The 26,630-nt window shown below is 43.7% G+C and overlaps 1 protein-coding gene across 11 annotated transcripts in view; it reads left to right on the forward strand.

Moving 5' to 3' along the window:
* The window catches only part of LOC144929103 (protein furry homolog-like), a 349,363-nt gene that overhangs the window by 104,974 nt on the left and 217,759 nt on the right, over nt 1–26,630 (forward strand). The gene's annotated exons all lie outside the window — the stretch shown is intronic.

The raw sequence follows: 26,630 nt of genomic DNA on the forward strand, positions 1-26,630 counted from the left end.
TTCTAGAACTTTAGCCTGCCCTTTTATGGGGTACATTAGTGAGGAAGAACAGTATTTTGGTATCCCATGTGAGACAGAGTGGAGAAAGTGACAAAGAAGCATTAGGGAAACATATTTCAAATAAATAAATTTAAAAATAGAAAAAAATAGCATTCTATCAGGTGTGAGTAATTCCTGTATCTAGAATAATGCATTGTTCATTTAACTTATTTAGTATTTTAGTATAGTTACAGTGATTGCAATGAGAAAAAAATATACATATATATGGAATTAGCTTCTATATGAAAGTATCTGGACTGGTATAGAATATTATTAAACAAATGTAAGAAACTATAAATCTTATCCTGAAGTCCTTTGCACACTTAACTTTCATTGAAATCCATGTCAATTTATTGTATAAAGATTCTAGAATCAAGACTTCACTCTTTATCTTAGTGATAAAAACAGGTTGTGGAGACTTTGCATTTTGAAAGACGCTGAATTTTGACAGGATTTTCAGTGACAATAATGACGTTTCCATTGCCCGTCTGCTTCTGTTTTGTGCAAAATCAGTAGATACAATAAAACCCCTATTTGTTCACCTGCTTAACACTGGTGTTTAGCAATACTGCAGTAAAAATGTTAAATGTATGCATATACATGTAAGCATATTTATATAACCTACCTTTTAACCTTTGTTTCATGGGAAAGTCACCTGTGTCCCTTCTGGGAAATGATTTTCCAACTGACTTTTCTTGCAGTTATTCAGTCATTTATGGTGTTTACTTAGGGTGGAGTACTTCACCATGTTTCTCATTTTACAGGTAAGCTTATAGCTCTTTGTTTGCTGTACGTTAGATCATGAACCATATCGCTGATAATAAAATTAATTCACATACTGTAGAGCGGTTACACCAAAAAATAGGCATAATTCAAACAGCCAAGTGGTAGTTAAAATATAAAATCCTCTCTTGGGGAAGGTGGATAACTTTCATAACAATAGTTTGATATTCTAAATCTAATAAACTTAAGATGCATACAACTTAAATTCTAAAAAATCTTTCTGGTTTACCAGTAATTGAAACGTTTCCTGTTTTAGCTTTCGAATACACAATGGATATATGATGGCTGATTCGCCAGCAGAAATAAATATAGCCTTCTGGCATATTGAACACATTTTCTTGATTTTTATAATATTTAGGGGGCACCTCTACCAGATGACCTCTCAGGAAATGAAACATTTATGTATCCTTAAATGTATTCCTCTCATTTTCATACTTGTGGTCCTAAATAGACCAACTTTTTTTGCCTTTTGGTATAAAATTCATAGCAATATAAGGCTGGAAGGGACTTCAAGAGTTCTTGTCCATCCCCCTGTACTGAGGCAGATTAAGAATACCGAGATCATCCCTGACAGGTGTTTGCCTAATCTGTCCTTAAAAACCTCCAGTGATGGGGATTCCACAACCTTACTAGGTAACCTGTTCAGTGTTTTAACTATATTTATAGTTGGAAAGCTTTTCCTAATATCTAACTTAAATTTTCTTTTCTGCAAACTAAACTGATTACTTTCTGCCCTCCCTTGGTGGACTTGAAAAACTATTGATCATTGTCCTCTTTATAACAATCTTTTCCATATTTGAAGACAGTTATCATGCCCCACCTCCCTCAGCCTTCTTTTCTTTCAACTGAACATTCCCCAGTTCCTTCAACCTTTCCTTGTAGGTCAGGTTTCCTAAACGTCTTATCGTTTTTGTTGCCCTCCTCTGGGCTCTCAATTTATCCGCATCTTAAAGTGTGGTGTCCAAAACCAGACACAATACTCCAGCTGAGGCCTCACCAGTGCTGAGTAGAACTGAACACTTACTTCTTGTCTTAAATACATCCCGGAATGTCATTTGCCTTTTTCACAACAGTCTCATGCTTTTGACTCCTTTAGTTTTGTGATCCATTATAACCCCCAGATCCTCTTCTGTAGAATTACTGCCTGGCCAGTTATTCCCCATTTTGTATTTATGCATTTGATTTTTTTCCTTAAGTGGAGTGCTGCTCTCAGTTTCATCTTATTGATTTCAGACCAGTTCTCTGATTTATCAAGATCACTTTGAATTCTAATCTTGTCCTCCAAAGTGCTTGCAACCCCTCCCATCTTGGTGTTATCCACAAATTTTGTAATCATATTCTTCACTACATCATCCAAGGTGTTGTTATTGTTGTGTAATGGCATGTTACAATACTCAACTTCTTACAGGGCTAGAGGGGTTTTGAATAGGGGGATGATCCTTTAGGCATAATTTTGAGGAAAGGTTATATTGTTCTGTTCTTAGAAGACTGAATCAACTATTGTATATGATTGAGATTATTTATCCTTTTGTAGTTTTAAATATTTGTGATATGCTCCTAGAGTTTGATAGGCACCATTTTAATTCATTTTATAAAACAAATTAATAGATAAATACAAATAAATAGAATTAAATGTTATTCCAATTTGTCAAGTAAAGTTCTCCGGTAATCTCAAACTAAATTCAATCAACTGAAGCTAACCACTCAGGCCCAGTGAGTTTCATAGAATCATAGACTTTAAGGTCAGAAGGCACCATTATGATTGTCTAGTCTGACCTCCTGCACAAGGCAGGCCACAGAATCTCACCCACCCACTCCTGTAACAAACCCCTAACCTATGTCTGAGCCATTGAAGTCCTCAAATCATGGTTTAATGACTTCAAGGTGCAGAGAATCCTCCAGCAAGTGACCCATGCCCCACGCTGCAGAGGAAGGTGAAAACCCCCCAGGGCTTCTGCCAATCTGCCCTAGAGGAAAATTCCTTCCTGACCCCAAATATGCCGATCATCTAAACCCTGAGCATGTGGGCAAGACTCTCCAGCCAGACATCCAGGAAAGAATTCTCTGTAGTAACTCAGATCCCATCCCATCACAGGCCATTGGGCATATTTACCGCTAATAGTCAGAGATCAATTAATTGCCAAAATTAGGCTATCCCATCATACCATCCCCTCCATAAACTTATCAAGCTTAGTCTTGAACCAGATATGTCTTTTGCCCTCACTGCTCCCCTTGGAAGGTTGTTCCAGAACTTCACTCCTCTGATGGTTAGAAACCTTCATCTAATTTCAAGTCTAAACTTCCTTATGGCCAGTTTATATCCATTTGTTCTTGTGTCCACATTGGTACTGAGCTTAAATAATTCCTCTCCCTCCCTGGTATTTATCCTTCTGATATGTTTATAGAGAGCAATCATATCTCCTCTCAGCCTTTTTTTGGTTAGGCTAAACAAGTCAAGCTCTTTGAGTCTCCTTTCATAAGACAGGTTTTCCAGTCCTCGGATCATCCTAGTAGCCCTTCTCTGTACCTGTTGCAGTTTGAATTTATCCTTCTTAAACATGGGAGATCAGAACTGCACACAATATTCCAGATGAGGTCTCACCAGTGCCTTGTATAACTGTACTAACACTTCCTCATCTCGACTGGAAATACCTCACCTGATGCATCCCAAGACCGCATTAGCTTTTTTCACGGCCATATCACATTAGCGGCTCATAGTCATCCTGTGATCAACCAATACTTTGAGGTCCTTCTCCTCCTCTGTTAGTTCCAAGTGATGCTTCCCCAGTTTATAACAAAAATTCTTGTTATTAATCCCTAAATGCATGACCTTGCACTTTTCAAAATTAAATTTCATCCTATTACTATTACTCCTGTTTACAAGATCATCCAGATCTTCCTGTATGATATCCTGTTCCTTCTCTGTATTGGCAATACCTCCTAGCTTTGTGTAATCTGCAAACTTTATTAGCACATTCCCACTTTTTGTGCCAAGGTCAATAATAAAAAGATTGGTCCCAAAACCAATCCCTGAGGAACTCTACTAGTAACCTCCTTCCAGCCTGACAGTTCACCTTTCATTGTGACCTGTTGTAGTCTCCCCTTTAACCAGTTCCTTATCCACCTTTCAATTTTCATATTGATCCCCATCTTTTCCAATTTAGCTAATAATTCCCCATGTGGAACCGTATCAAATGCCTTACTGAAATCGCGGTAAATTAGATCCACCGCGTTTCCTTTTGTCTAAAAAAATCTGTTACCCTCTCAAAGAAGGAGATCAGGTTGGTTTGACATGATCTACCTTTTGTAAAGCCATGTTGTATTTTGTCCCATTTACCATTGACCTCAATGTCCTTAACTACTTTCTCCTTCAAAATTTTTTCCAAGACCTTGCATACTACAGATGTCAAACTAACAGGCCTGTATCACTTTTTTTCCCCCCCTTTCTTAAAAATATGAACTATGTTAGCAATTCTCCAGTCACTTGGTACAACCCCTGAGTTTACAGATTCATTAAAAATTCTTGCTAATGGGCTTGCAATTTCATGTGCCAGTCCCTTTAATATTCTTGGATGAAGATTATCTGGGCCCCCCGATTTAGTCCCATTAAGCTGTTTGAGTTTGGCTTCTACCTCAGATGTGTTAATATCTACCTCCATATCCTGATTCCCATTCGTCATCCTACCATTATCCCTAAGCTCCTCATTAGCCTCATTAAAGACTGAGGCAAAGTATTTGTTTAGATATTGGGCCAGGCCTAGATTATCCTTAACCTTCACTCCATCCTCAGTGTTTAGCGGTCCCACTTCTTCTTTCCTTGTTTTCTTCTTATTTATATGGCTAGAGAACCTTTTACAATTGGTTTTAATTCCCTTTGCAAGGTCCAACTCTCCATGGCTTTTGGCCTTTCTCACTTTATCCGTACATGTTCTGACTTCAATAAAGTAGCTTTCCTTGCTGAGCCCTCCCATGTTCCACGTCTTGGAGACTTTCTGCTTTTCCTAATCACCTCTCTGAGATGCTTGGTCTACAACTCTGCCTATGTATTTTCCCCCCTTTCTTGGGATGCAGCCTTCTGATAGTTTCTGCAACTTTGACTTGAAGTAATTCCAGGCCTCCTCCGCCTTTAGATCTACAAGTTCTTCAGTCCAATCCATTTCCCTAACTAATTTCCTTAATTTTTTTAAGTTAGCCTATTTTGAAATAAAAAACCCTAGTCACAGATCTATTTTTGTTTATCCTTCCATTTAGTTTTAATTGAATTAGCTCATGATCGCTCGAACCAAGGTTGTCCCCTACAACCATTTCTTCTATGAGGTCCTCACTACTCACCAAAACCAAATCTAAAATGGCATCCCATCTTGTTGGTTCAGCAACTACTTGGTGAAGGAATCCATCAGTTATTGCATCCAGGAAAATCTGAGCCCTATTATTATTACTAGCACTTGTCCTACAATCTATGTCTGGGAAGTTAGTCTCCCATGATCACACAATTCCCATTAGGTTATTTACTTCATTAAAAACATTAAAGAGGGCTCTATCCATATCCAGATCGGATCCTGGTGGTCTATTGCACACCCCAAGCACTATCCCACGGGAGGCTCTAGTAGCTTTCTTCCCCAATGTGATTTTTGCCCAGACACTCTGTCTTATCCATTCCATCACTTCTTATTTGTTTACAGTCTACCTCATCATTGATATACAATGCTAGTCCACCACCTTTGCCTTTATTTCTCTCTTTCCTAAACAGCACATACCCTTCAATATCTGTACTCCAGTCATGACGACTATTCCATCATGTTTCTGTTATCCCTATAATATCTGGTTTCACTTCCTGCACCAGTAGCTCTAGTTCCTCCATTTTGTTATCTAGGCTCCTCATATTAGTGTACAAACATGTTAATTTTTGCTGTTTGGCTTCGCTCACATTCTTTACCCAATTAGACACAAACATTCTACCACCAGTATCACCTATTAGACTGGTATCTACGCTACCCTTCCTCCTTATGTCCATTCTCCTACCCACACCTGTATCCTTTCTTACTTTGTTTTCTTCCCTTTCAATGTTAAAATCCGGCGTGGCGATTACGTGTACATCTCCCAACCATCTCCCCCAGATTCCTAGTTTAAAGCTCTTAATCCGTTGTGCCAGCCTCCATGCTAGAAGTCTATTTCCCTCCCTACTCAGGTGAAGTCCATCCCAAGAGAACAGTCCTCTGTCCATGAATGCTTCCCAGTGGCCATACATCCCAAAGCTCTCCTTATAGCACCATTGCCTGAGCCATCTGTTGATCAACATAATCTTGTCACACCTTTGTTGCCCCTCTCTAGGAAAAGCCAGAATCCCACTGAAGATCACCTAAGCCTCGATTTCCTTAAGTGTCTTCCCCAGCCTGGCATAGTTTCCCTTGATACATTCCAGTGAGAATCTAGCCGTATCGTTTGTTCCCACATGAAGGACAATCAGTGGATTCTTTGCCTCTCCCATTAGGATCCTCTTCATCCTCAGGTCCACTTCCTGTCTCTTAGCACCCAGCAGACAGCACACCCTTCTGTTCTCTGGATCAGCTCTGGTTACAGGCCTGTCTATCCTTCTTAGTAAGGAGTCTCCAATCGGGTAGACCTGCCTCTTCCTGGTGATGGTGCGATTCTCCGGTCTATCCCCTGTTCCCTCTGGCTACAAGTCCTCTCGATTCCTATTGTCCCTTGCAATCCTCTGCAACCCATCTTGTATCCTCCTGGGGCTCATATTTGGTGGTGTTATCTCCATTGACTCTTGCCCTCTTCCTATAGGACTATCTGCTCTTCTCTTCTTCCTTGCCCTCTCACCTTCAGTGACCACCTGCTGTGCCCCTTCTTCATTTTCCAACTCCGCAAACCTGTTCCTGAGCTCTGTTTCTCCTTCATTAGCCCATCTTTTCCTCTGCCTGGTTCTCTTAGTCACATGCTTCCACTGTCCACTTTCCTCACCCAGCAGTCTCCCCTCAGAGTTCTTTGGTCCTACTTCCATCTGCAAGTCTGAGCTTTTCACTTCAGCCTCCTCATGTCTTTGCTCCATCATCTGCCCAAACCCCCTTCTAAACTCAACCAGAGTTTCCACCTGCATCTCCAATCCTCGGATCTTTTCTTCCATCAGCTCTATCAGGCGGCACTTCATGTAGACAAAACTCTTTTCAGGTAACCCCTCAAGGATCATGTACATGCCACAGCTTCCACATCCAGTCATCTTCATTGTATCCTCCACTGCTTGGGTCACTACCACTGCTGCCTCTGTATCTGTCATAGCCTTCTCACTTAAGTCCTGTTAGTCCGGGAAACACAAACCAAACCAAACCACCACCACCCACAGCAAAATAAACCCCCAAAAGAGCACCAAAACACTGCCAGAAAACCACACAGTTCCTTCACTAGCCTGTCTGTTTCTCTGCCTGGCTGTCTTCTCCCCAAACTCCTCTTGCAAACTTCCACTCAAGCTCCCCTGTTTACAGCTCTGTTTGTTGGCTTCTGTGCTGCTGCAGCTGTCTGGTTGTGGTTTTTGTTTGTTTTTGTTTTTTGCATCTGGGTAAGGGCTGTGAGATTTAGCCCATACACTACTATATCATTGCAAACAGTGAATTTTACAAGAGTTGTAACAACCCAGGTGCTGATTGCTTTTCCTTTTTTTTCCCACACAAACAGATGGTCTTCTTTGAGGGCCTATGCGCATTCCCACGTGTGGGATTTTTGGGCTTTGGTGTTGAGCTCATGGAACCTCCATCAAAACTGTCCCTTTGAGGCTATATGATGCATCCTACTGACACCTTTGTTCAGATTGTGAGCCTATCTAAGGGAGTGGAGGCCCTGATTGCATCAATTCCTTTACCACCACCACAAGGAGCATTAGGAAGCTGTGATATGTCTGCCTCTGAGAATCTGGGTGAACCCCCTTATTTTAGGTAGCTCATTTAATCCTATAGTTGTTTTAGCTAGTGTTAGTGAGTTTTTTGTTTTTAAATTGCCAGTACCCTCACCAGAACTTAGAAGATTTGTCTTGGTTCTCCACTGATAGCCTGAATCAGTGGATTAAAAGAGTCTTCCACTTGTCCAGTAGTTTATTTAGAGTGAGACATTCATCTTTGCCGCGTGGTGTGCTTGGGGAAGTGCACTCCCTGGATTGACTTGTGATCCAATTTTGCCAAAATCTCTATATCAGAAGGCATTTGGGCCTGATTCACTGGAGTTACTGATACTTCTATGGCATGTCTTAGGAGGGTGCCATCAAGAAAATTTGCAGAGCAGCCATTTGCAGTTTGAGTCATATCTTTGTCAAGCACTGCTCCTTAGAGTTAGTGTCCCAGTTGGATAGTGGGTTTGGGAGGGAAACACTTCAGTCCTTATTCAGTTAAGAATTCCTTTGGTCACCTTCTGTTTGGGGCAGATTAAGAGTGCCTTTGATGAAGAAAGATGGTTTACTTACTAGTAACTGCTGCTCTTTGAGAGTTGGCTGTGCAATCATGTTTCCTGTCCACTTTCTCTTCTTCCTCACAGTTCTCTTAAAACATGGGACTCTGCAGCTCAGAAAGAATGTTGGTGGTTGGAACTGCATTCCCTTAGGCTGACCTCACTAAGGGCTTGTCTTCGCTACTGGGGTAAGTTGACCTAAGCAACGTTGACTCCAGCTACGTTATTCACATAGCTGGAGTCGATGTAGTTTAGGTCGCCTTACCCTGGCGTCTTCGCTGCACTGTGTAGACGAAAGATTGTCTCCGGTCGACTTACTTTACTCCTCTTGGAAAGGTGGAATACCAGGATCGACTGGAAAGCACTCTGCTGTTGATTTAGCGGGTCTTCACTAGACCCGCTAAATCGACACCTGCTGCATTGATTGCAGCAGCTTGTGAAGACAAGCCCTAAGGAATGCAGATGCAGCTGTAATGGACATGGTTTAGATGGAGTTTATGCACGCTGAATGTCTGTAGTGCCAGTCCCACAGTGGGAATGAACAGGGCAAGCCTCAAAGAACAAAAGTTACTTTCCCTAGACAAGATGCTTTGTAGTAATCTCCATTTTAATTCTGAAACTGAATATTTTAAGGATTCTTTCTCTCCCTTCCCCTCTGCTGCCCCCAGGCTCTGACTTCTCTTTACTTGGGAACTAAAAAAGTTGTCTGCACTTTTCTGCAGAATTGTTAGAATTTGTACATTTTAGATGAGACTGTAAGTTGGGCTATACAAATGTCATTTTTCAAAAAAGTATCTACAAATTTTAGGAGAGCTTATTACAGTCTCTCGTTTCAACTTTGATTTGAGAAAAGGTATATTGAATGAATCCCAACCTGTGCAGTTTATATGGGATATTTGAACAAAGATTGGAAGATTTGCTTGCTCATCAGATGCTGCCTTTTGTAATAGATATGCAGTAAGTGTTTCATCATCTCTTGTATTAAAAGTATTTAATGTTTGATTCCTGGAGTCCCAGATTAATGACTGTTTTTGCTGACCTTCATGCTTATAAACAACTGATGTTAACTATGCAGTAAGTATATTGATTTTCTCCTATTTGCCTATAAAATGTAGTATGCATTCACTTGCACAGGTGAAACCTTAATGGCTGCTACATAAACTGAAGTTGTGTGAACCTTCTGTCTTAACACTTTTTAAGGTGCTTTTAATAAGATACAAGTAAGACTAGCATCAATAATGAAAAATGGACTAGTGGACTTAATCCTGCAGTCCTCTAATAACTCCTGACTCATTAGAAACTTCTGATTACTTCACTGAGAATTTTTTCTGAGTAAGAGCAACATAAGACTCCAGGATTTGACCGACTATTATTAATATTCGTATTTGGACTTCTAGTGTAACTTAAGTCAGGTTGTTTTTGCTTTTTCATTTTTAAAAGGGAATCACACTGCCCCATACATAGAATACTTTCTTAGTGCCAGGCCACTACCCTGACTTCATTCAGTTCCCTCAGTAAGAGCTTCCAAGATGCTCACATGTTAAAACTGAGTAACCATCGGAGCTTATTACTATAGCTCTTGTCCATATTTACCCCAATTTCCTGTTATGTACCATGCCCTCAGAGTCTCATCTAAAATTAAAGGGCAAAATTCTTCAGGTGTCTTGTTCTGTAAAGTGTCTTATCTTGCTTTTGGGTTCTGTAAAAGTATTTTATTTTTGAGCAAAGGAGGAGAAAAGAGTAAATAAACATATAGTGTTGTAACCTTTCTGTGATAAGCAGTAAAAAGAGATTTTATACTAAAGAGATAATTATAATATTTCATGTTCTTATCACTTTATTATGATTGCAAATGTACTTTTAAAAGCCGTTCTAACTGAGGGGGGAAATATTCTGCATTTGTAAGACAGTGATTTTGGGGGCAAATTTTAAGACTCTGGTAGGAAAAAAAAAATATTGAACCAGAAAGTACTAAACAAAGTTCATTGATAGAATCACAGACAACTGAGTGTGTCCACACTAGCCACCCTCAGTCAGTGTAAGGTTTGCCCTTGCATCCACAGCTGACAATGATGATGGCTTCACAAGATCCCCCTCCCCTCCTTGCCTTGCTCCTTTCTGTCCTCCCTCCTTTTGTAATCCTTCAGGTTTGTCCCTGCAGCTTGTCTGGCAAACGGGAGGGGTTTGTTGAGAGCAAGTGTCAGCTGGTGATTGCACACACATTGCCCTTATGTGTAGGGCCCTACCAGTTTCACGGCTGTGAAAAACATATCACAGACCGTGAAATAAGCCCTTTCCCATGAAATCTGATCTCCACGAAGTCAGCCGGACTTGTCCTTCCTCCACATGGCTGTTATTGGAGGGAGATCAGGCCCACCTCCACAGGCAGCACAGAAATGAGGATGTACCACCCTCACTTCTGTGCTTCTGCCCCCTGTGGCTCTGGCTGGGGCTGGGAGCTGCTGCCTGCCATCGCTTCTGCCCAGGCTCGGGACTACTGCTCTCTCTGCCACGGCTTCTGCGGGGGCTGGGGCCTTCCAAGCTCCATCTGGGCTTCTACCCCCTGTGGCTCATGCCTGGGCTTAGCGACCTGGGCTGCGGGCTGCCATCTCCCATGGGCTCCATCCCCCACAATTTCTTCCCTGCTTAGGGCTGACCTCCATCCCCCAACTCCTGGCTCTTACCCGAGCTCCAGGGCTGCTGTCTCTCTTCCTCCCACCATGGGCTCCTGCAGCCAAAATTGTGAAATTGACCAATTTTAAGACACTGGTGGCCGTGAAATTGACCAAAGTGAACCGCGAATTTGGTAGGGCCCTACTTATATGACTCAGTATTAACTCCTCATTAAGAAAGTTCTTTGCATTTGACTTGCCATTCATTTGGGATGGATGATCTGCTTAACTAGGGATACATGTTTTGTGTTATGTTGTCAAGGAAGCCCATGGAGCTAAACATTCTTAAGTCCTATAGTTTTTGCTCTGACTTAAGGCAAAGCTAAATCCTGAACCAAGAGAACTGATGAGGAGTCCGGTGGCACCTTAAAAACTAACAGATTTATTTGGGCATAAGCTTTTGTGGGTAAAAAACCCCACTTCTTCAGATGAATGGAGTGAAAATTACAGATACAGGCATAAATATTTATTGGCACATGAAGAGAAGGGAGTTACTTTACAAGTGGAGAACCTATGTTAAAGGCCATTCAGTCAGGGTGGATGTGGTCCAATCCCAGTAACTGAGGAGGAAGGAGAGGGAAAATTGCTTTTGTAGTGAGCCATCCACTCCCAGTCCCTATTCAAGCCCAAATTGATAGTGTTAAATTTGCAAATGAATTGTAGCTCTGCAGTTTTTCTTTGAAGTCTGTTTCTGAAGTTTTCAAGAGAACTGGTTTATCTTGAGATGCATTTTGATGCTGAGGGTTTAATACTTTGGAATGTATTGTTAATTAGAGGAAACTAAGGGCTTGTCTATAAGTGGCGGTTAAAACAGAGTAAATCAAGATAATTTGGTTTGAAAATGCTTGTGCAAACATGGCACGATCCCTAATAGCACACTAACTCCAGTTTGTTGCAAATTCTGGAGTTCGCTTTCAAAGTGAACTGATTTTGCAGTGAATCAGGTTAGTTCAGTGTATTCTTCATTTGCATGCAGTGCTGCTGCTTGTTAGTCCTCCATTAGGTGGTCTCATATTGCTTTGCCGGTCTACTGTCTGGTGTCAAGTTTACTGGATGTACTGTCCCCTCTTGAAAGCTGGCGTGGGGCCAGATTTTGCCTGTTTGCTCCTGGATTTGAGTACACTGCAATTGCTGCAATAATACTCCAAAGTCCTATGACATACCTCATGCAGCTGCTTGGAGCAGTACTGGGACCCTGGATCTTATTGCTATCTGTTGAGAAGCATCGGTGCAGGAAGCTCTTGTGGCCAGAGAGATATTTTTGGGATAGGTTTCAGAGTAACAGCCGTGTTAGTCTGTATTCGCAAAAAGAAAAGGAGTACTTGTGGAACCTTAGAGACTAACCAATTTATTTGAGCATAAGCTTTCGTGAGCTACAGCTCACTTCATCATACCTTCATCACAGATGCATACTGTGGAAAATACAGAAGATGTTTGTTTTTATACGCACAAACCATGAACAAATGGGTGTTTATCACTGCAAAAGGTTTTCTCTCCCCCACCCCACTCTCCTGCTGGTAATAGCTTATCTAAAGTGATCACTCTCCTTACAATGTGTATGATAATCAAGGTGGGCCATTTCCACCACAAACCCAGGTTTTCTCCCCACCCTCCTGCTGGAAATGGCCCACCTTGATTATCATACACATTGTAAGGAGAGTGATCACTTTAGATAATGACAGGTATACATCCGATGAAGTGAGCTGTAGCTCACGAAAGCTTATGCTCAAATAAATTGGTTAGTCTCTAAGGTGCCACAAGTCCTCCTTTTCTTTTCACTTTAGATAAGTTTCAGAGTAACAGCCGTGTTAGTCTGTATTCACAAAAAGAAAAGGAGTACTTGTGGAACCTTAGAGACTAACCACTGAAGGTAAAAAATCCATTACAATCTACATACCACACAGACTATGCTGACAGCTTGTGCCACACGCTCTCAAAGAAACTGTGGAATCACCTGATCAACATCCTCTACAGCAAACAGGGAAAGATTAAGAATGAGCTCTCAAAAATGGATACTCTCATAAAAAACCAACCTTCCACACAAACTTCCTCGTGGCTGGACTTTACTAAAACTAGACAAGCCATTTACAACACACACTTTGCTTCTCTACAAAAGAAAAAGGACACTAAACTTTCTAAACTACTGCATGCCAGAAGGGGCCACAGCAATGGTTCCCTCAACCCACCCAGCAATATTGTTAACCTATCCAACTATACTCTTAGCCCAGCAGAAGCAGCTGTCCTATCTCGGGGCCTCTCCTTCTGCCCCTCCACCCCCACTAACATGATACAGTTCTGTGGTGACCTAGAATCCTATTTTCGACGTCTCCGACTCAAGGAATATTTCCAACATACCTCTGAACAACATACTAATCCACAGAGACCTCCCTACCAACACTACAAAAAGAAGGATTCTAGGTGGACTAAACAGCAGACTGGACTTCTACATAGAGTGCTTCCGCCGACGTGCACAGGCTGAAATTGTGGAAAAGCGGCATCACTTACCCCATAACCTCAGCCGTGCGGAACACAATGCCATCCACAGCCTCAGAAACAACTCTGACATCATAATCAAAAAGGCTGACAAAGAAGGTGCTGTTGTCATCCTGAATAGGTCGGAATATGAACAAGAGGCTGCTCGGCAGCTCTCCAACACCACTTTCTACAAGCCATTACCCTCTGATCCCACTGCGAGTTACCAAAAGAAACTACAGCATTTGCTCAAGAAACTCCCTGAAAAAGCACAAGATCAAATCCGCACAGACACACCCCTGGAACCCTGACCTGGGATATTCTGTCTACTACCCAAGATCCATAAACCTAGAAATCCTGGGCGCCCCATCATCTCAGGCATTGGCACCCTGACAGCAGGATTGTCTGGCTATGTAGGCTCCCTCCTCAGGCCCTACGCTACCAGCACTCCCAGCTACCTTCGAGACACCACTGACTTCCTGAGGAAACTACAATCTATCGGTGATCTTCCTGATAACACCATCCTGGCCACTATGGATGTAGAAGCCCTCTACACCAACATTCCACACAACGATGGACTACAAGCCGTCAAGAACACCGTCCCAATAATGTCACGGCTAACCTGGTGGCTGAACTTTGTGACTTTGTCCTTACCCGTAACTATTTTACATTTGGGGACAATGTATACCTTCAGATCAGCGGCACTGCTATGGGTACCCGCATGGCCCCACAGTATGCCAACATTTTTATGGCTGACTTAGAACAACGCTGCCTCAGCTCTCGTCCCCTAAAGCCCCTACTCTACTTGCGCTATATTGATGACATCTTCATCATCTGGACCCATGGAAAAGAAGCCCTTGAGGAATTCCACCATGATTTCAACAATTTCCATCCCACCATGAACCTCAGCCTGGTCCAGTCCACACAAGAGATCCACTTCCTGGACACTACAGTGCTAATAAACGATGGTCACATAAACACCACCCTATACCAGAAACCTACTGACCGCTATTCCTACCTACATGCCTCCAGCTTTCACCCTGACCACACCACACGATCCATTGTCTATAGCCAAGCTCTGCGATACAACCGCATTTGCTCCAACCCCTCAGACAGAGACAAACACCTACAAGATCTCTATCATGCATTCTTACAACTACAGTACCCACCTGTGGAAGTGAAGAAACAGATTGATAGAGCCAGAAGAGTTCCCAGAAGTCACCTACTACAGGACAGGCCTAACAAAGAAAATAACAGAACGCCACTAGCCGTCACCTTCAGCCCCCAAGTAAAACCCCTCCAACGCATTATTAAGGATCTACAACCTATCCTGAAGGATGACCCAACACTCTCACAAATCCTGGGAGACAGGCCAGTCCTTGCCTACAGACAGCCCCCCAACCTGAAGCAAATACTCACCAGCAACCACATACCACACAACAGAACCACCAACCCAGGAACCTATCCTTGCAACAAAGCCCGTTGCCAACTGTGCCCACATATCTATTCAGGGGACACCATCACAGGGCCTAATAACATCAGCCACACTATCAGAGGCTCGTTCACCTGCACATCCACCAATGTGATATATGCCATCATGTGCCAGCAGTGCCCCTCTGCCATTTACATTGGTCAAACTGGACAGTCTCTACATAAAAGAATAAATGGACACAAATCAGATGTCAAGAATTATAACATTCATAAACCAGTCGGAGAACACTTCAATCTCTCTGGTCACGCAATCACAGATATGAAGGTCGCTATCTTACAACAAAAAAACTTCAAATCCAGACTCCAGCGAGAAACTGTTGAATTGGAATTCATTTGCAAATTGGATACAATTAACTTAGGCTTGAATAGAGACTGGGAGTGGCTAAGTCATTGTGCAAGGTAACCTATTTCCCCTTGTTTTTTCCTAACCATCCCCCCCCCCCCCCCCAAGACGTTCTTGTTAAACCCAGGATTTGTGCTGGAAATGGCCCACCTTGATTATCATACACATTGTAAGGAGAGTGGTCACTTTAGATAAGCTATTACCAGCAGGAGAATGGGTTTGTGTGTGTGTTGGGGGTGGGGGGTGTTGAGAAAACCTGGATTTGTGCTGGAAATGGCCTAACTTGATTATCATACACATTTTGAGGAGAGTGATCACTTTAGATAAGCTATTGCCAGCAGGAGAGTGGGGTGGGGGGAAGTATTTTTTCATGCTTTGTGTGTATAAAAGATCTTCTACACTTTCCACAGTATGCATCCGATGAAGTGAGGTGTAGCTCACGAAAGCTTATGCTCAAATAAATTGGTGAGTCTCTAAGGTGCCACAAGTACTCATTTTTGGGATAGAGCTCTTTTTGTGGACGTTGCTAGTCAAAGGTCATGATCTAGAATGCCAACCGGTGTTGAATAAAGAGTAAACAGGGGACATGTAACTTGTTCGGTTTTGGAAGTGCTGGACAGGATTTTGCAGAACTACATGATCACCAAACCCAGAAAGGTTGTGGAACCTGCTACCTGATCTCTTTCCCCCACTACAAAGACAACCAGAAAGACTCACTGGAGCATGAGCATGAGGATGCCAATGAAGAGAACTCCCCGGAAAGCCAGGATATATCTATTCTTCTTTGAGTGATTGCTCATATTGATTCCAATTAGGTGTGTGCATGCTGTGTGCACAGTTATCGGAAAGTTTTTCCCTTAGCAGCACCTGTCGGGTCGGCTATGGAGCCCCCTGGAGTGGCGCCTTCATGGCGCTCAATATAGGACCCTGCCGACCCAGAGCCTCCTCAGTTCCTTCTTACTGCCAGTGACAGTCTTTGGAATTGTGGTGTCTTGCTCTGCAAGCTCTTCATGTTTCCCAAGCTTCTCTTTCGGACTGTTTGTTTAGTTCTTAATTATTGTAGTTCTAGCTAGTAGTTAGTTAGCTGTTGTGTTATGGGGTTTACCCTCCACCCTGACTGCGTTCTCCTTGCGGGACTTACATGAGTAAGTCCCAGGGGTTCAAGCCCTGCATGTCCTGGAACAAAGCCCATGCCAATGTGCGACTCTCATGACACTTGTTTAAAGTGTTTGAAGGAAACACATCAGTCAGAAAAGTGCAGGATTTGTAACTGCTTTTGCCCCCATACCAAGAAGGAGCAGGACTTTAGATTGAAGCAGCTCCTTATGCAGGCAGCACTTAGACTGCAACCTGCATCAGGCCCACCTCCACAGGCAGCGCAGAAGTGAGGTTGTACCACCCTCTTTTCCGTGCTGCAGCAGCCCCAGAACTGGGCTCTGGGTTTCTGCCCTCCACAGCTCTATTCCCACTACTTCCTAATCCCCCAAAGCCAGAAGGTGTCTCAGACCCATTCTAGACATGTGAGGACTCAACAAGTTCATGGTGAAGTTGAAGTTCCGCATCGTTTCTCTCATTACAATTATCCCTTCTCTGGATCCAGGAGACTAGTTCGCCATCCTCGACATGAAAGATGCACGCTTTCACATAGCGATTTGCCCTGCACACAGACGCTTCTTAAGGTTCATGATCGACCAAAAACATTATCAGTTCATGGTCCTTCCCTTTAGCCTGTTGACAGCCCCACGAGTGTTCACCAAGTGCATGTCAGTGATAGCAGCCTTCCTCAGAAGGAGGTAGGTGGTGGTATACCTTTACCTCAATGATTGGCTGCTCAGGGGGCATACCAGAGAAAAGGTGGAGTTGCAGGTCCATCTAGTCACATCCACATTCAAGAGACTGGGTCTCCTCCTCAACGTGAACAAGTCCACCTTGTCTCTGACTCAGAAGATAGAGTTTATTGGAACAGTGTTGGACTCCGTCCAGGCACGAGGAAGCCCTACGGAGTCCCTATTCCAAGCCATGGCAAGCATCATTTGATGCATGAGACAGTATCTGACCACTACAGCAAGAAATTGCCTCGGTCTCCTTGGTCACATGACGGCCTGCACGTACGTGGTCTGACACACCAGACTGAGAGACTCAGGCCTCTATAGACGTGGCTCTCTTCGACATATTGCCCGGGGTGCGACAGCCTGGGACTAGTGGTCACGGTGCCACAGCAGGTGCTAGAGTCACTCCAGTGGTGGCTTGATGCTTGAATAGTCTGCGAAGGAGTCCCCTTCAACAGCCATCCGCTGTCCTTGTCTCCAGTTACGGACACATCAGCTCTAGGTTGGGGCGCACATCTGGGAGATCTCCGAACGCAGGGCCTCTGATCACAGGATGAGTTCTCTCTCCATATCAATATCAAGGAACTCAGAGCGGTTCAACTCACATGCCAGGCCTTTCAGTCTCGTCTGCAAGGTCAGCACATGGCAATCATGATGGCCAACACCACTGCAATGTTTTACATCAACAAGCAGGATGGAACCTGGTCTTCACCCCTCCGTCAGGAGGCTCTCAGGCTCTGGGAATTCTGTATAGCCCACTCCTTTCCCCCGGAAGGATCATATCTGCCCGGAGTCCAGAACGTACTGGCAGACCACCTCAGCAGGTCCTTCCACAGCCATGAGTGGTCCATCCGGCTGGACATCCATTCCATCTTACAGAGGTGGGGGTTTTCCCAGGTTGACCTATACACCACTTGGAGGAACTGGAAGTGCCCAGTGTTTTGCTCCTTCCAGAAAAGCAGCACAGTCTCAATCCTGGATGCATTCCTGCTACCCTGGGAGGCCGTCTGCTCTATGCCTTTCCCCCGATACCTCTCATGCCCAAGGTACTACTCAAGGTCTGCAGAGACGGGGCAGAGATAATTCCGGTGGCGCCAGTGTGGCCATGACAACATTGATACACCACGCTTCTGGATCTGTCAGTCGACAGTCTGAGCAAGTTTCTGCTCCTCCCCAACTTGATCACTCAGTACCACGGTCGTCTTCATCACCTAGACCTCTGGTCCCTCCACCTTACGGCTTGGAAACTTCATGGCTGAACCCTATGGCACTCCTGTGCTCAGAGCAGGTAAGGGAGGTCTTACTCAGCAGCAGAAAGCCCTCCTTGAGAGCCACATATCTGGCGACGTGGAAGAGGTTCACTTGCAGGTGTGACCAGCGTCATTCGCCCCCACTTCAGGTGCCATTACCTCTTATTCTGGAGTACCTTCTTCACCTGAAACAGCAAGGCCTGGCAGTGTCATCCGTAAAGATACACTTAGCGGCTATCTCGGCTTTCCACCCCGGAGTCTCTGGATGCTCCATCTTCACTAACCCCATGGTTGGACGGTTCCTCAAGGGTCTGGATGGCTACATCCCCAGATTAGACAGCCTGTTCCTGCAAGGGGCCTTAATTTGGTCCTTTCCAAATTAATGGGGCCCCCATTCAAGCTGCTGGCCACTTGCTCCCTTCTCTATCTATCATGGAAGGTAGCCTTCCTAATTGCCATCACATCAGCAAGAAGGGTGTCAGAGTTAAAGGCCCTTAACTCCACCCCACCTTATACAGTTTTCCCCAAGGACAAGGTGCAGCTCAGACCTCCCGGCTTTTTTGCCTATGATGGAATCACATTTCCATACCAGCCAACACATTTTCCTGCCTGTTTTTTATCCAAAGCCTCATACCAGAAGCCATGAGCAGAGGCTGCACTCCTTGGATGTTGGGCGAGAGTTAGCCTTCTATATCGAATGCACCAAGCCATTCAGGAAATTGAACCCGTTTTTTATAGTGGTGGCAGACTGCATGAAAGGCCTACTAGACTGATCTCAAAGAATATCTTCCTGGATCACATCCTGCATTCACACGTGCTACGAGCTGGCTGAGACATCAGCCCCAGCACTTACGGCACACTTCACAAGGGCACAGGCATCATCGGTGGCATTCCTGGCCCAGATCCCAATCCAAGAAGTCTGCAGGGCAGTAACTTGGCCCTCGGTGCATACGTTTACCTCTTGTTACGCTATCATCCAGCATGCCAGAGATGATGCAGCTTTTGATCCCACAACCTAGGTAAGGCTTGGGAGTCACCTAATTGGAATCAACATGAGCAATCACTTGAAGAAAAAACAATTACTCACATTCTCGTAACTGTTGTTCTTCGAGATGTTTTGCTTATATTCATTCCAAACCCATCCGCCTTCCCCTCTGTTGAAGTAACAGTCAAGAAGGAACTGAGGAGGCTCCAGCTCAGCATGGTTATATATTGAGTGCCATGAAGGTGCCACTCCAGGGGGCTCTGCAGCTGACCTGACAGGTGCTACTAAGGGAAAAACTTTCCGACGACTGTGCATACGACGCACACACACCTAATTGGAATAGATATGAGCAACACATCTCGAAGAACAAGTTACGAGATAGTGAGTAACCATTTTGTTTTGTTTTGTTTTTTTTATACAATTTATTATTGTGCTATTCTGTTGTGCTGCCTTCTATTCTGGGTGCCCCATGGTCACAGCTGTTGTAGGTGGGTGTGAGTTAGGAGCCTGTCTGAATCTGAGGCTCCCCTGCCTCCTTTAGGCTATGGTGTTTGTTCAGCCCTCGCCTGCCCCTGTACATGTTTCCAAAATGATGGCTGCTCTGGCTGGGCAGTCAGTTTCTGTCTCATGCTGAAGTCCTGGTTATTGATTGGTTTTAGGCCCACACCACAGAGAGCACATGCCCATTTACCTGTTTTCCTTTCCCCTTCTCTCATCTGTCCTCTACCTGTCAGCTGCTTGATGTCCTCCTCTTCTTCCTTGTCCTCATCCCGCTTCCTCCGCCACTGAAGCTCCTGCTGCTGCTGCCACCAAATCGTCTGCTTGATAGTGGTGAGTGAAGTCCAAAGCCAAATTCACCTGGCTTTGAATGCCAAAATACAGCCCAAGCAACCCTTGAATATTTTAGGTTGCCAGCTAGTACTATAGATCACTGTTGGGTTCATGCTGTCTGACAGCAATTAAAAAAATGACACTGACCTGCCAAGAAAGGAGAAGCATGGGGCAGAGATGAGGAAATGGAGGATTTTTTAAAAACTTGAACTTACCTGGCTTCTGCTATGCATCCCACAATGCACACTGAGAAAAATCCCATAATGCACACTATTCAGCAGGAAAGCAAAGGATCATGGTCTACCCTTTGAGAATGCCAAGCTGTTAGTAAGCAGCAAGCTACTGCCCTACTTACACACTGATGCACATTGAAAGAGGGTGCACCATCCTATGTGCACACTATTAGTTAGGCTTGTGTGTTGTGCATTACTTGACATGCATCAAAAAAAGCTGCAGCTTAAACCCAGACAAGCCCTTAGAGGCATTTTCACTATTTTTATTCTAAAATTGACAATAATCCATGTAAGAGTGGGTGTATAGCATGCAGCTATTCCATTCAATAAACACAATAATACAGATGACAGGAAAGCTAAATACTTGATATTGCAATTACTATGATAATTATACTTTCTGAAATTCATGAAAATTCATGTAGGAAGTATTTAGTTTATTTAGCATAATCAAATTCTTTTCAAGTAGTGGCAGTAGGCCAGTCTTCTGTTCTGATTCTTTCTCTCTTTTAAAAATAAAAGTTCTATATTGTTAGATATTCAGATGAAGCACAATAGTGGTGGACCATAAAGGTAAAGCTAAGGCTAAGACTATCACAAGCAGAATTTTAGAGATGGAAGGATGCAATTCCTTCCCTTACTCCCCACCAAACTTTCAGGCTGGTTTGGAGGGGAAGGAAGAGAGGTGAGGTGAACTCCGCTTCAGAGGCGGAAGTGATATCCGCAACAGCGGGAGCACTTTAAACACTCCTGCCTCCCCTGAGGGGAAATACCAAATAACTGGTGAATGGAGAGAAGTGTTCCAGAAGGGGGAGCCAGAAGGCCAAGGAGAGCTTCCTTCTTCCAACATGGTGCCACCACACAAGCCTATAAACACATATGCGTGCTGGTACCATTCCGAATGAAGGGGGAAGAGTACTGTGAATAGACAGTGTCATTCCCTTCCCCCACTGGGGAGATAAAGAGCCTCTGGTATTGGGAGGGGTGAAGGGGACATAAGTTCCAGACTCGGAGAAATATGGGAGGGGGGAACATTTGAAGGGGGTTTGAAGAGATGTAGGACTTCTAGCATTAGGTGGAAGAGAGGGCAGTAGGTTCTGGGGTGGGAGGGCTAGTATGGACAAGGGGATATTGAGTCCCTGGAATGGGGAGGATGCAAGGGGGAACATACAGCCCCTGGCATGCAAGGAGGACATAAATACGTTGTTGCATATAATTTTGTTTTACATTATCCTAGTATTGTTTAATGCAGGGGTCGGCAACCTTTCAGAAGTGGTGTGCCGAGTCTTCATTTATTCACTCTAATTTAGGGTTTTGCATGCCAGTAATACATTTTAACATTTTTAGAAGGTCTCTCTCTCTGTAAGTCTATGTTATGTAACTAAACTATTGTTGTATGTAAAGTAAACAAGGTTTTTAAAATGTTTAAGAAGCTTCATTTAAAATTAAATTAAAATGCAGATCTTATCAGTTTAGTGCAGTGGTTCCTAACCTGGCCGTTGCACACACCCCCTGGGGGTGCGAGATGCCCTTTCTAGGGGTGCGAGACATGAGATTTTTGTAGAAGGTAAATCATCGAAAACACAAATTAAGCACAGGCACATAAGTACAACTACTTTGTTTAATCAAACCTATGTATTTATTAACATTATACATTTTTTAACAATCATTGTAATATACAGAGTTTTTAAGTTTTCAAGTTTTTAATCTAATTGTAGTGTAATTTTTGATAAGGGGTGAGAGAACATATTTTGAGAATTCCAGACCATCAGCGGGCTGAGCATGGACGGGTGTAGTGTATTAAATTGCTCCCCCTAGGAATGTGCTACTTACGGTGTACTACTTACGGCTGCCAGTCCTGATGCTCTGAGCAGCATGGTAAGGGAACGGGGAACAGGAGTGGTTGGATAGGCATGGGAGTCCCGGGGGGCCTGATAGGGGTCGGAGCCATCAGCGAGCAAGGGGGCTTGAGTAGGGTCGGGGGGGGGCGGATAGGGGTGGGGGTTCCCAAGAGGAGGCGATCAGGAAACAAGGAGCAGGGGGGGTTGGATGGGTGGAGGGTTCTGAGGGGAGCAGTCAGGGGGCAGGGGGTCCTGGGAGGGGGTGGTCAGGGGACAAGGAGCCGGGGGTGGGTGGGGTTGGATGAATCAGGGGTTATGAGGGGGGGCAGTCAGGGGGCGGGAAGTGGGCCGGCTGTTTGGGGAGGCACAGCCTTCCCTACACCGGTGTAGTGTATTAAATTTCTCCCCTTAGGAATGTGCTACTTATGGTGTACTACTTACGGCTGCCAGTCCTGGTGCTCCGCAAGTAGCACATTCCTACGGGGAGAAATTTAATACAGTACACCGGTCAGCCTGCCGCTGCTCTGGGGTTCCGTTCACCCAGACCGGCAGCAAGCTGAGCAGGGGTGGCGGCCAGGATCCCGGCTGGCAGCAGCGTGCCAGTAAAAATCAGCTCGCGTGCCACCTTTGTCACATGTGCTGCAGGTTGCCGACCGCTGGTTTAGTGGATGTAAATGTGTGGTATAAACGGTATGTAATAGGGCACTGATGACATGTTTGGAAAAGGAGAGGGGAAGAGGCTGAACTTGCCTGCTCAGCGAGCTAACTGTCCATCATCACCCCCTACTGTCTTTGGATCCGAATTACTCCTCTGGTATCTATGTTCATAGTTCCTGCTGCTGTTTTCCGATACAGTTGATTCCAGATAGCAGAATTTATGCACAACTTCTAGCATGGTACTAACTATTGAAACTTCTGGTGCCATCAAAACATCTAGTATCAAAATCATTGTTGTCTTTAGACTGATGGTTACTCCAGATTCATCACAGGCTAGTGCAAAGCGATTGCAAAGTTGCTGGAGCTCCTTGTCGCTGTGTGCGAAAAATACTGCATGATCGGCAGAAAGAAGTTCTCTTAACGGCTGAAGTACTGAAATAAGGAGGACAGGTTGTACTTAAACATCTGCACAATGTCTTGCTTGCCTGCTAAAGGGAAGGAGAGACACCAAAAGACACGAAGGTTGCAACATCATAACTGTATACAAACGAAGGAGATGAGAGATTGCAACAACTGCAGAGGAATCTCTTTTTTTGTGTTGCTGGCAAGGCATTTGCATGGGTTATTCTCAATAGACTGAAAATTCTTGCTGAACGTGTATATCCAGAGTCAGTGCAGCTTCCATGCCAGTATATCAACTATCAACATGGTCTTTGCACTAAGGCTATTGCAAGAAAAGTGTCAAAATTGTCAGTGATGGAGAATTCATGAAAACCCTTGGTAAATTGTTCCAATAGTTAATTACTTTCACTCTTAAAAATGTATACCTTATTTCCACTCTGAATTTGTCTAGGTTCATATTCCAGCTATTGGATTGTGTTATACCTTTCTCTGCTAGACTGAAGAGCCCATTTATCAAATATTTGTTCCCCATGTAGGTTTTTATCAACTGTGATTGTCACCCCTTCATCTTCTCTTTGTTAAACTAAATAGATTGAGCTCATTGAGTCTTTCACTAGAAGGGATGTTTTCTAATCCTTTAGTCATTGTCATGGCTCTTTTCTAAACCCTCTCTAATTTACCAACGTCCTTCTTGAATTGTGGACACTAGAACTGGACACAGTATTCCAGCAGCATTCACATCACTGCCAAATACACAAGGTAAAATAACCTCTCTATTCCTATTCGGGATTTCCCTCTTTTCACATCTGAGGATCACATTAGCTGTTATGGCCACAGCTTCACAGTAGGAGCACATATTCAGCTGATTACCCACCATGGCCCTCAAGTCTTTTTCAGTCATTGCTTTCCAGGATAGAATTCCCTATCCTGTCAATCTGGCCTACATTCTTTGTTCCTAGATGTATACATTTACATTTAGCCATATTAAAACGCACATTGTTTGCTTGCATCCTACTCACCAAGCAATCCAGATCGCTCTGTATAGGTGACCTGTCCTCTTAATTATTTACCACCAACCCAATTTTTGTGACATTTTTAAGCTTTATCAGTGATGATTTTGTTTTCTTCTGGGTCATTAATAAAAATGTTAAATAGTATAGGGCCAAGAACCGCTCCCTATAGGACCCCACAGGAAATATATCTGCTCAATGATAATTTCCCGTTTACACTTACATTTTGAGATCTGTCAGTTAGTTAATATTTTGTCCACTTAATTTGTGCTGTGTTAATTTTATGTCTAATATTTTTTTAATCGAAATCTCATGTAGTACCAAGTCAACACCTTACAGAAGTCTAAATATATTACATCAACACTATTTCCTTTATCAACAAAATTTGTAATCTCATCAAAAAAAATATCCAGTTAGTTTGACAGGGTAGGGTTTATTTTCCATATACCCATGCATTGAGCCTCGTGATTCCACATCCTAGTTTTTTAATCCAGATTGATCACTGCAGAGATAATTTTAAAATATTCAGTGTTGTCTTGTACAAATAGAGCTGTGCGCACATGCTAGAATGGCATACGTGCATTTTATTTTTTCTAGGAATTACCATGTAAGAAGTGGTTGGGATTTGTTTTCTTATTATTCTCTGCCAGTAAAATTTGGAGGTTGTATTTTTCTTGATTAAATGTTTTCTCTCTCTCTCTCTCTTTTTTTTGTTTTAAGTTATGCATTCTTACATGTAATTAGTGTAGCTGTAATCCATTTTCCATCAGGCTACCAGTGTTACCTTTCTGTTGACCTGTGCAATTAGTCACTTACCATTTCTGAAGGGTGTGGTGTGGTTTAGTCTGATTTGTTTTCATTTTTTCAGATCTCAAATCTTTAGCTAAGGCGGAAAGATTACTAATTGAACTATAAAAATATTTTTTCAAGAGCATTTTCTTTTTTGTTAAATAATAACCTTTAAGTGGTTGAAGTTTAAATTGTTCATAAAAATCAGTGACCTACTTGCTGATTCTGTTTATTTAAAAATAAAAAGCGAATTAACCTTAAAGTTCCTCTCTAATTACTGAAAATTTGTCAACACACTTTATTTATGACTCTTACTTCCCACTTATGTCCATTACTGTGGAACCTTGCTTTGGTTTAGAGTATTAACTATAGGGTTGCCAACCCTCCCGGATTGGCTGGGAGTCTTCTGGATCTCTTGGTGGCTACTGAAACCAATCTGGGAGATTTTAATAGGCCGCTAAAAGTCCACTCAGCGATATAGTGGGGCTAAGGCAGTTTCCCTACCTGCCCTGGCTCCGCATGGCTCCCGGAAGCAATTGGCACATCCCTTTGGCTCCAAGGCACAGCTGCCTTGCTCCAAGCGTGCTGCCCCCCCCCCCCCCCCCCCCCCCGAGTTCCTTGGCTGGGAACTATGGCCAATGGGAGCTGCAGGGGCAGTGCCTGCAGGCAGGGGCAGCACACATCGCTGCCTGGCTGCTCCTAAGCCTAGGAGCCAGACATGCCGGCCGCTTCTGGGAGCCGCCTGAGGTAAGCCTGCACATCCCTCATCCCTTCTGGCACCCCAACCCTCTGCTCCAGCCCTGAGCCCTCTACCACACACAAACTCCCTCCCAGAGCCTGCACCCCAAACCTCTTCCTGCACCCCAACTGCCTGCCCCAGGCTCAGCCCGGAGCCCCCTCCCACACTCCAAACCCGTCAGTCCCACCTTGTAGCCCAGAGCTCGCACCCCCTTCCACACCCCAACCCCATGCCCCAGCCCGGTGGAAGTGAATGAGGGTGGGGGAGAGTGAGCAATGGAGGGAAGGGGGATGGAATGAGCGGGGCAGGGGTGAAGTAGGGGCAGGCAAGGGTGTTTGGGTTTTTGTGATTAGATGGTTGGCAGCCCTAATTAACTAGTAGATCATGGCCCACAGAATAATGTGGGACTAAGGAATTTGTGTCTGTTTCTTTCTTGGCTTGGCCTCATGGGAAGAGCCTTAAAATTGTATTTTTGATAAAATGAGTTTGGGTAATCTTGAAGATCATAAATCAAACACAATAGTGTAATACTCAGAAGTATATTAAATGGGTACTTTTGTTCAAGTTTCTGAACATTTTTTCTTTTAATATTTTAATATTTATTTCATCATTTTATCATGAATATATTTGCTCAATCCAGTATATTTTACAATGATTAATAGTCATGAGGAACTGATACAAACTTGTAACTTTTGTCTGATATTAATATTGCATTTTTCCTCTACATGGCTATCTCAAATGTAAGTGTACTTATAACTGGTATCTTAATGTTATTATACATCACTTTCTCTCTCCTTTACAGTAGGGAAAGTGAGGGGCAAAAAAAT

This window comes from Lepidochelys kempii, chromosome 4 (assembly GCF_965140285.1).
Source record: "Lepidochelys kempii isolate rLepKem1 chromosome 4, rLepKem1.hap1, whole genome shotgun sequence".
Taxonomy (NCBI): domain Eukaryota; kingdom Metazoa; phylum Chordata; order Testudines; family Cheloniidae; genus Lepidochelys; species Lepidochelys kempii.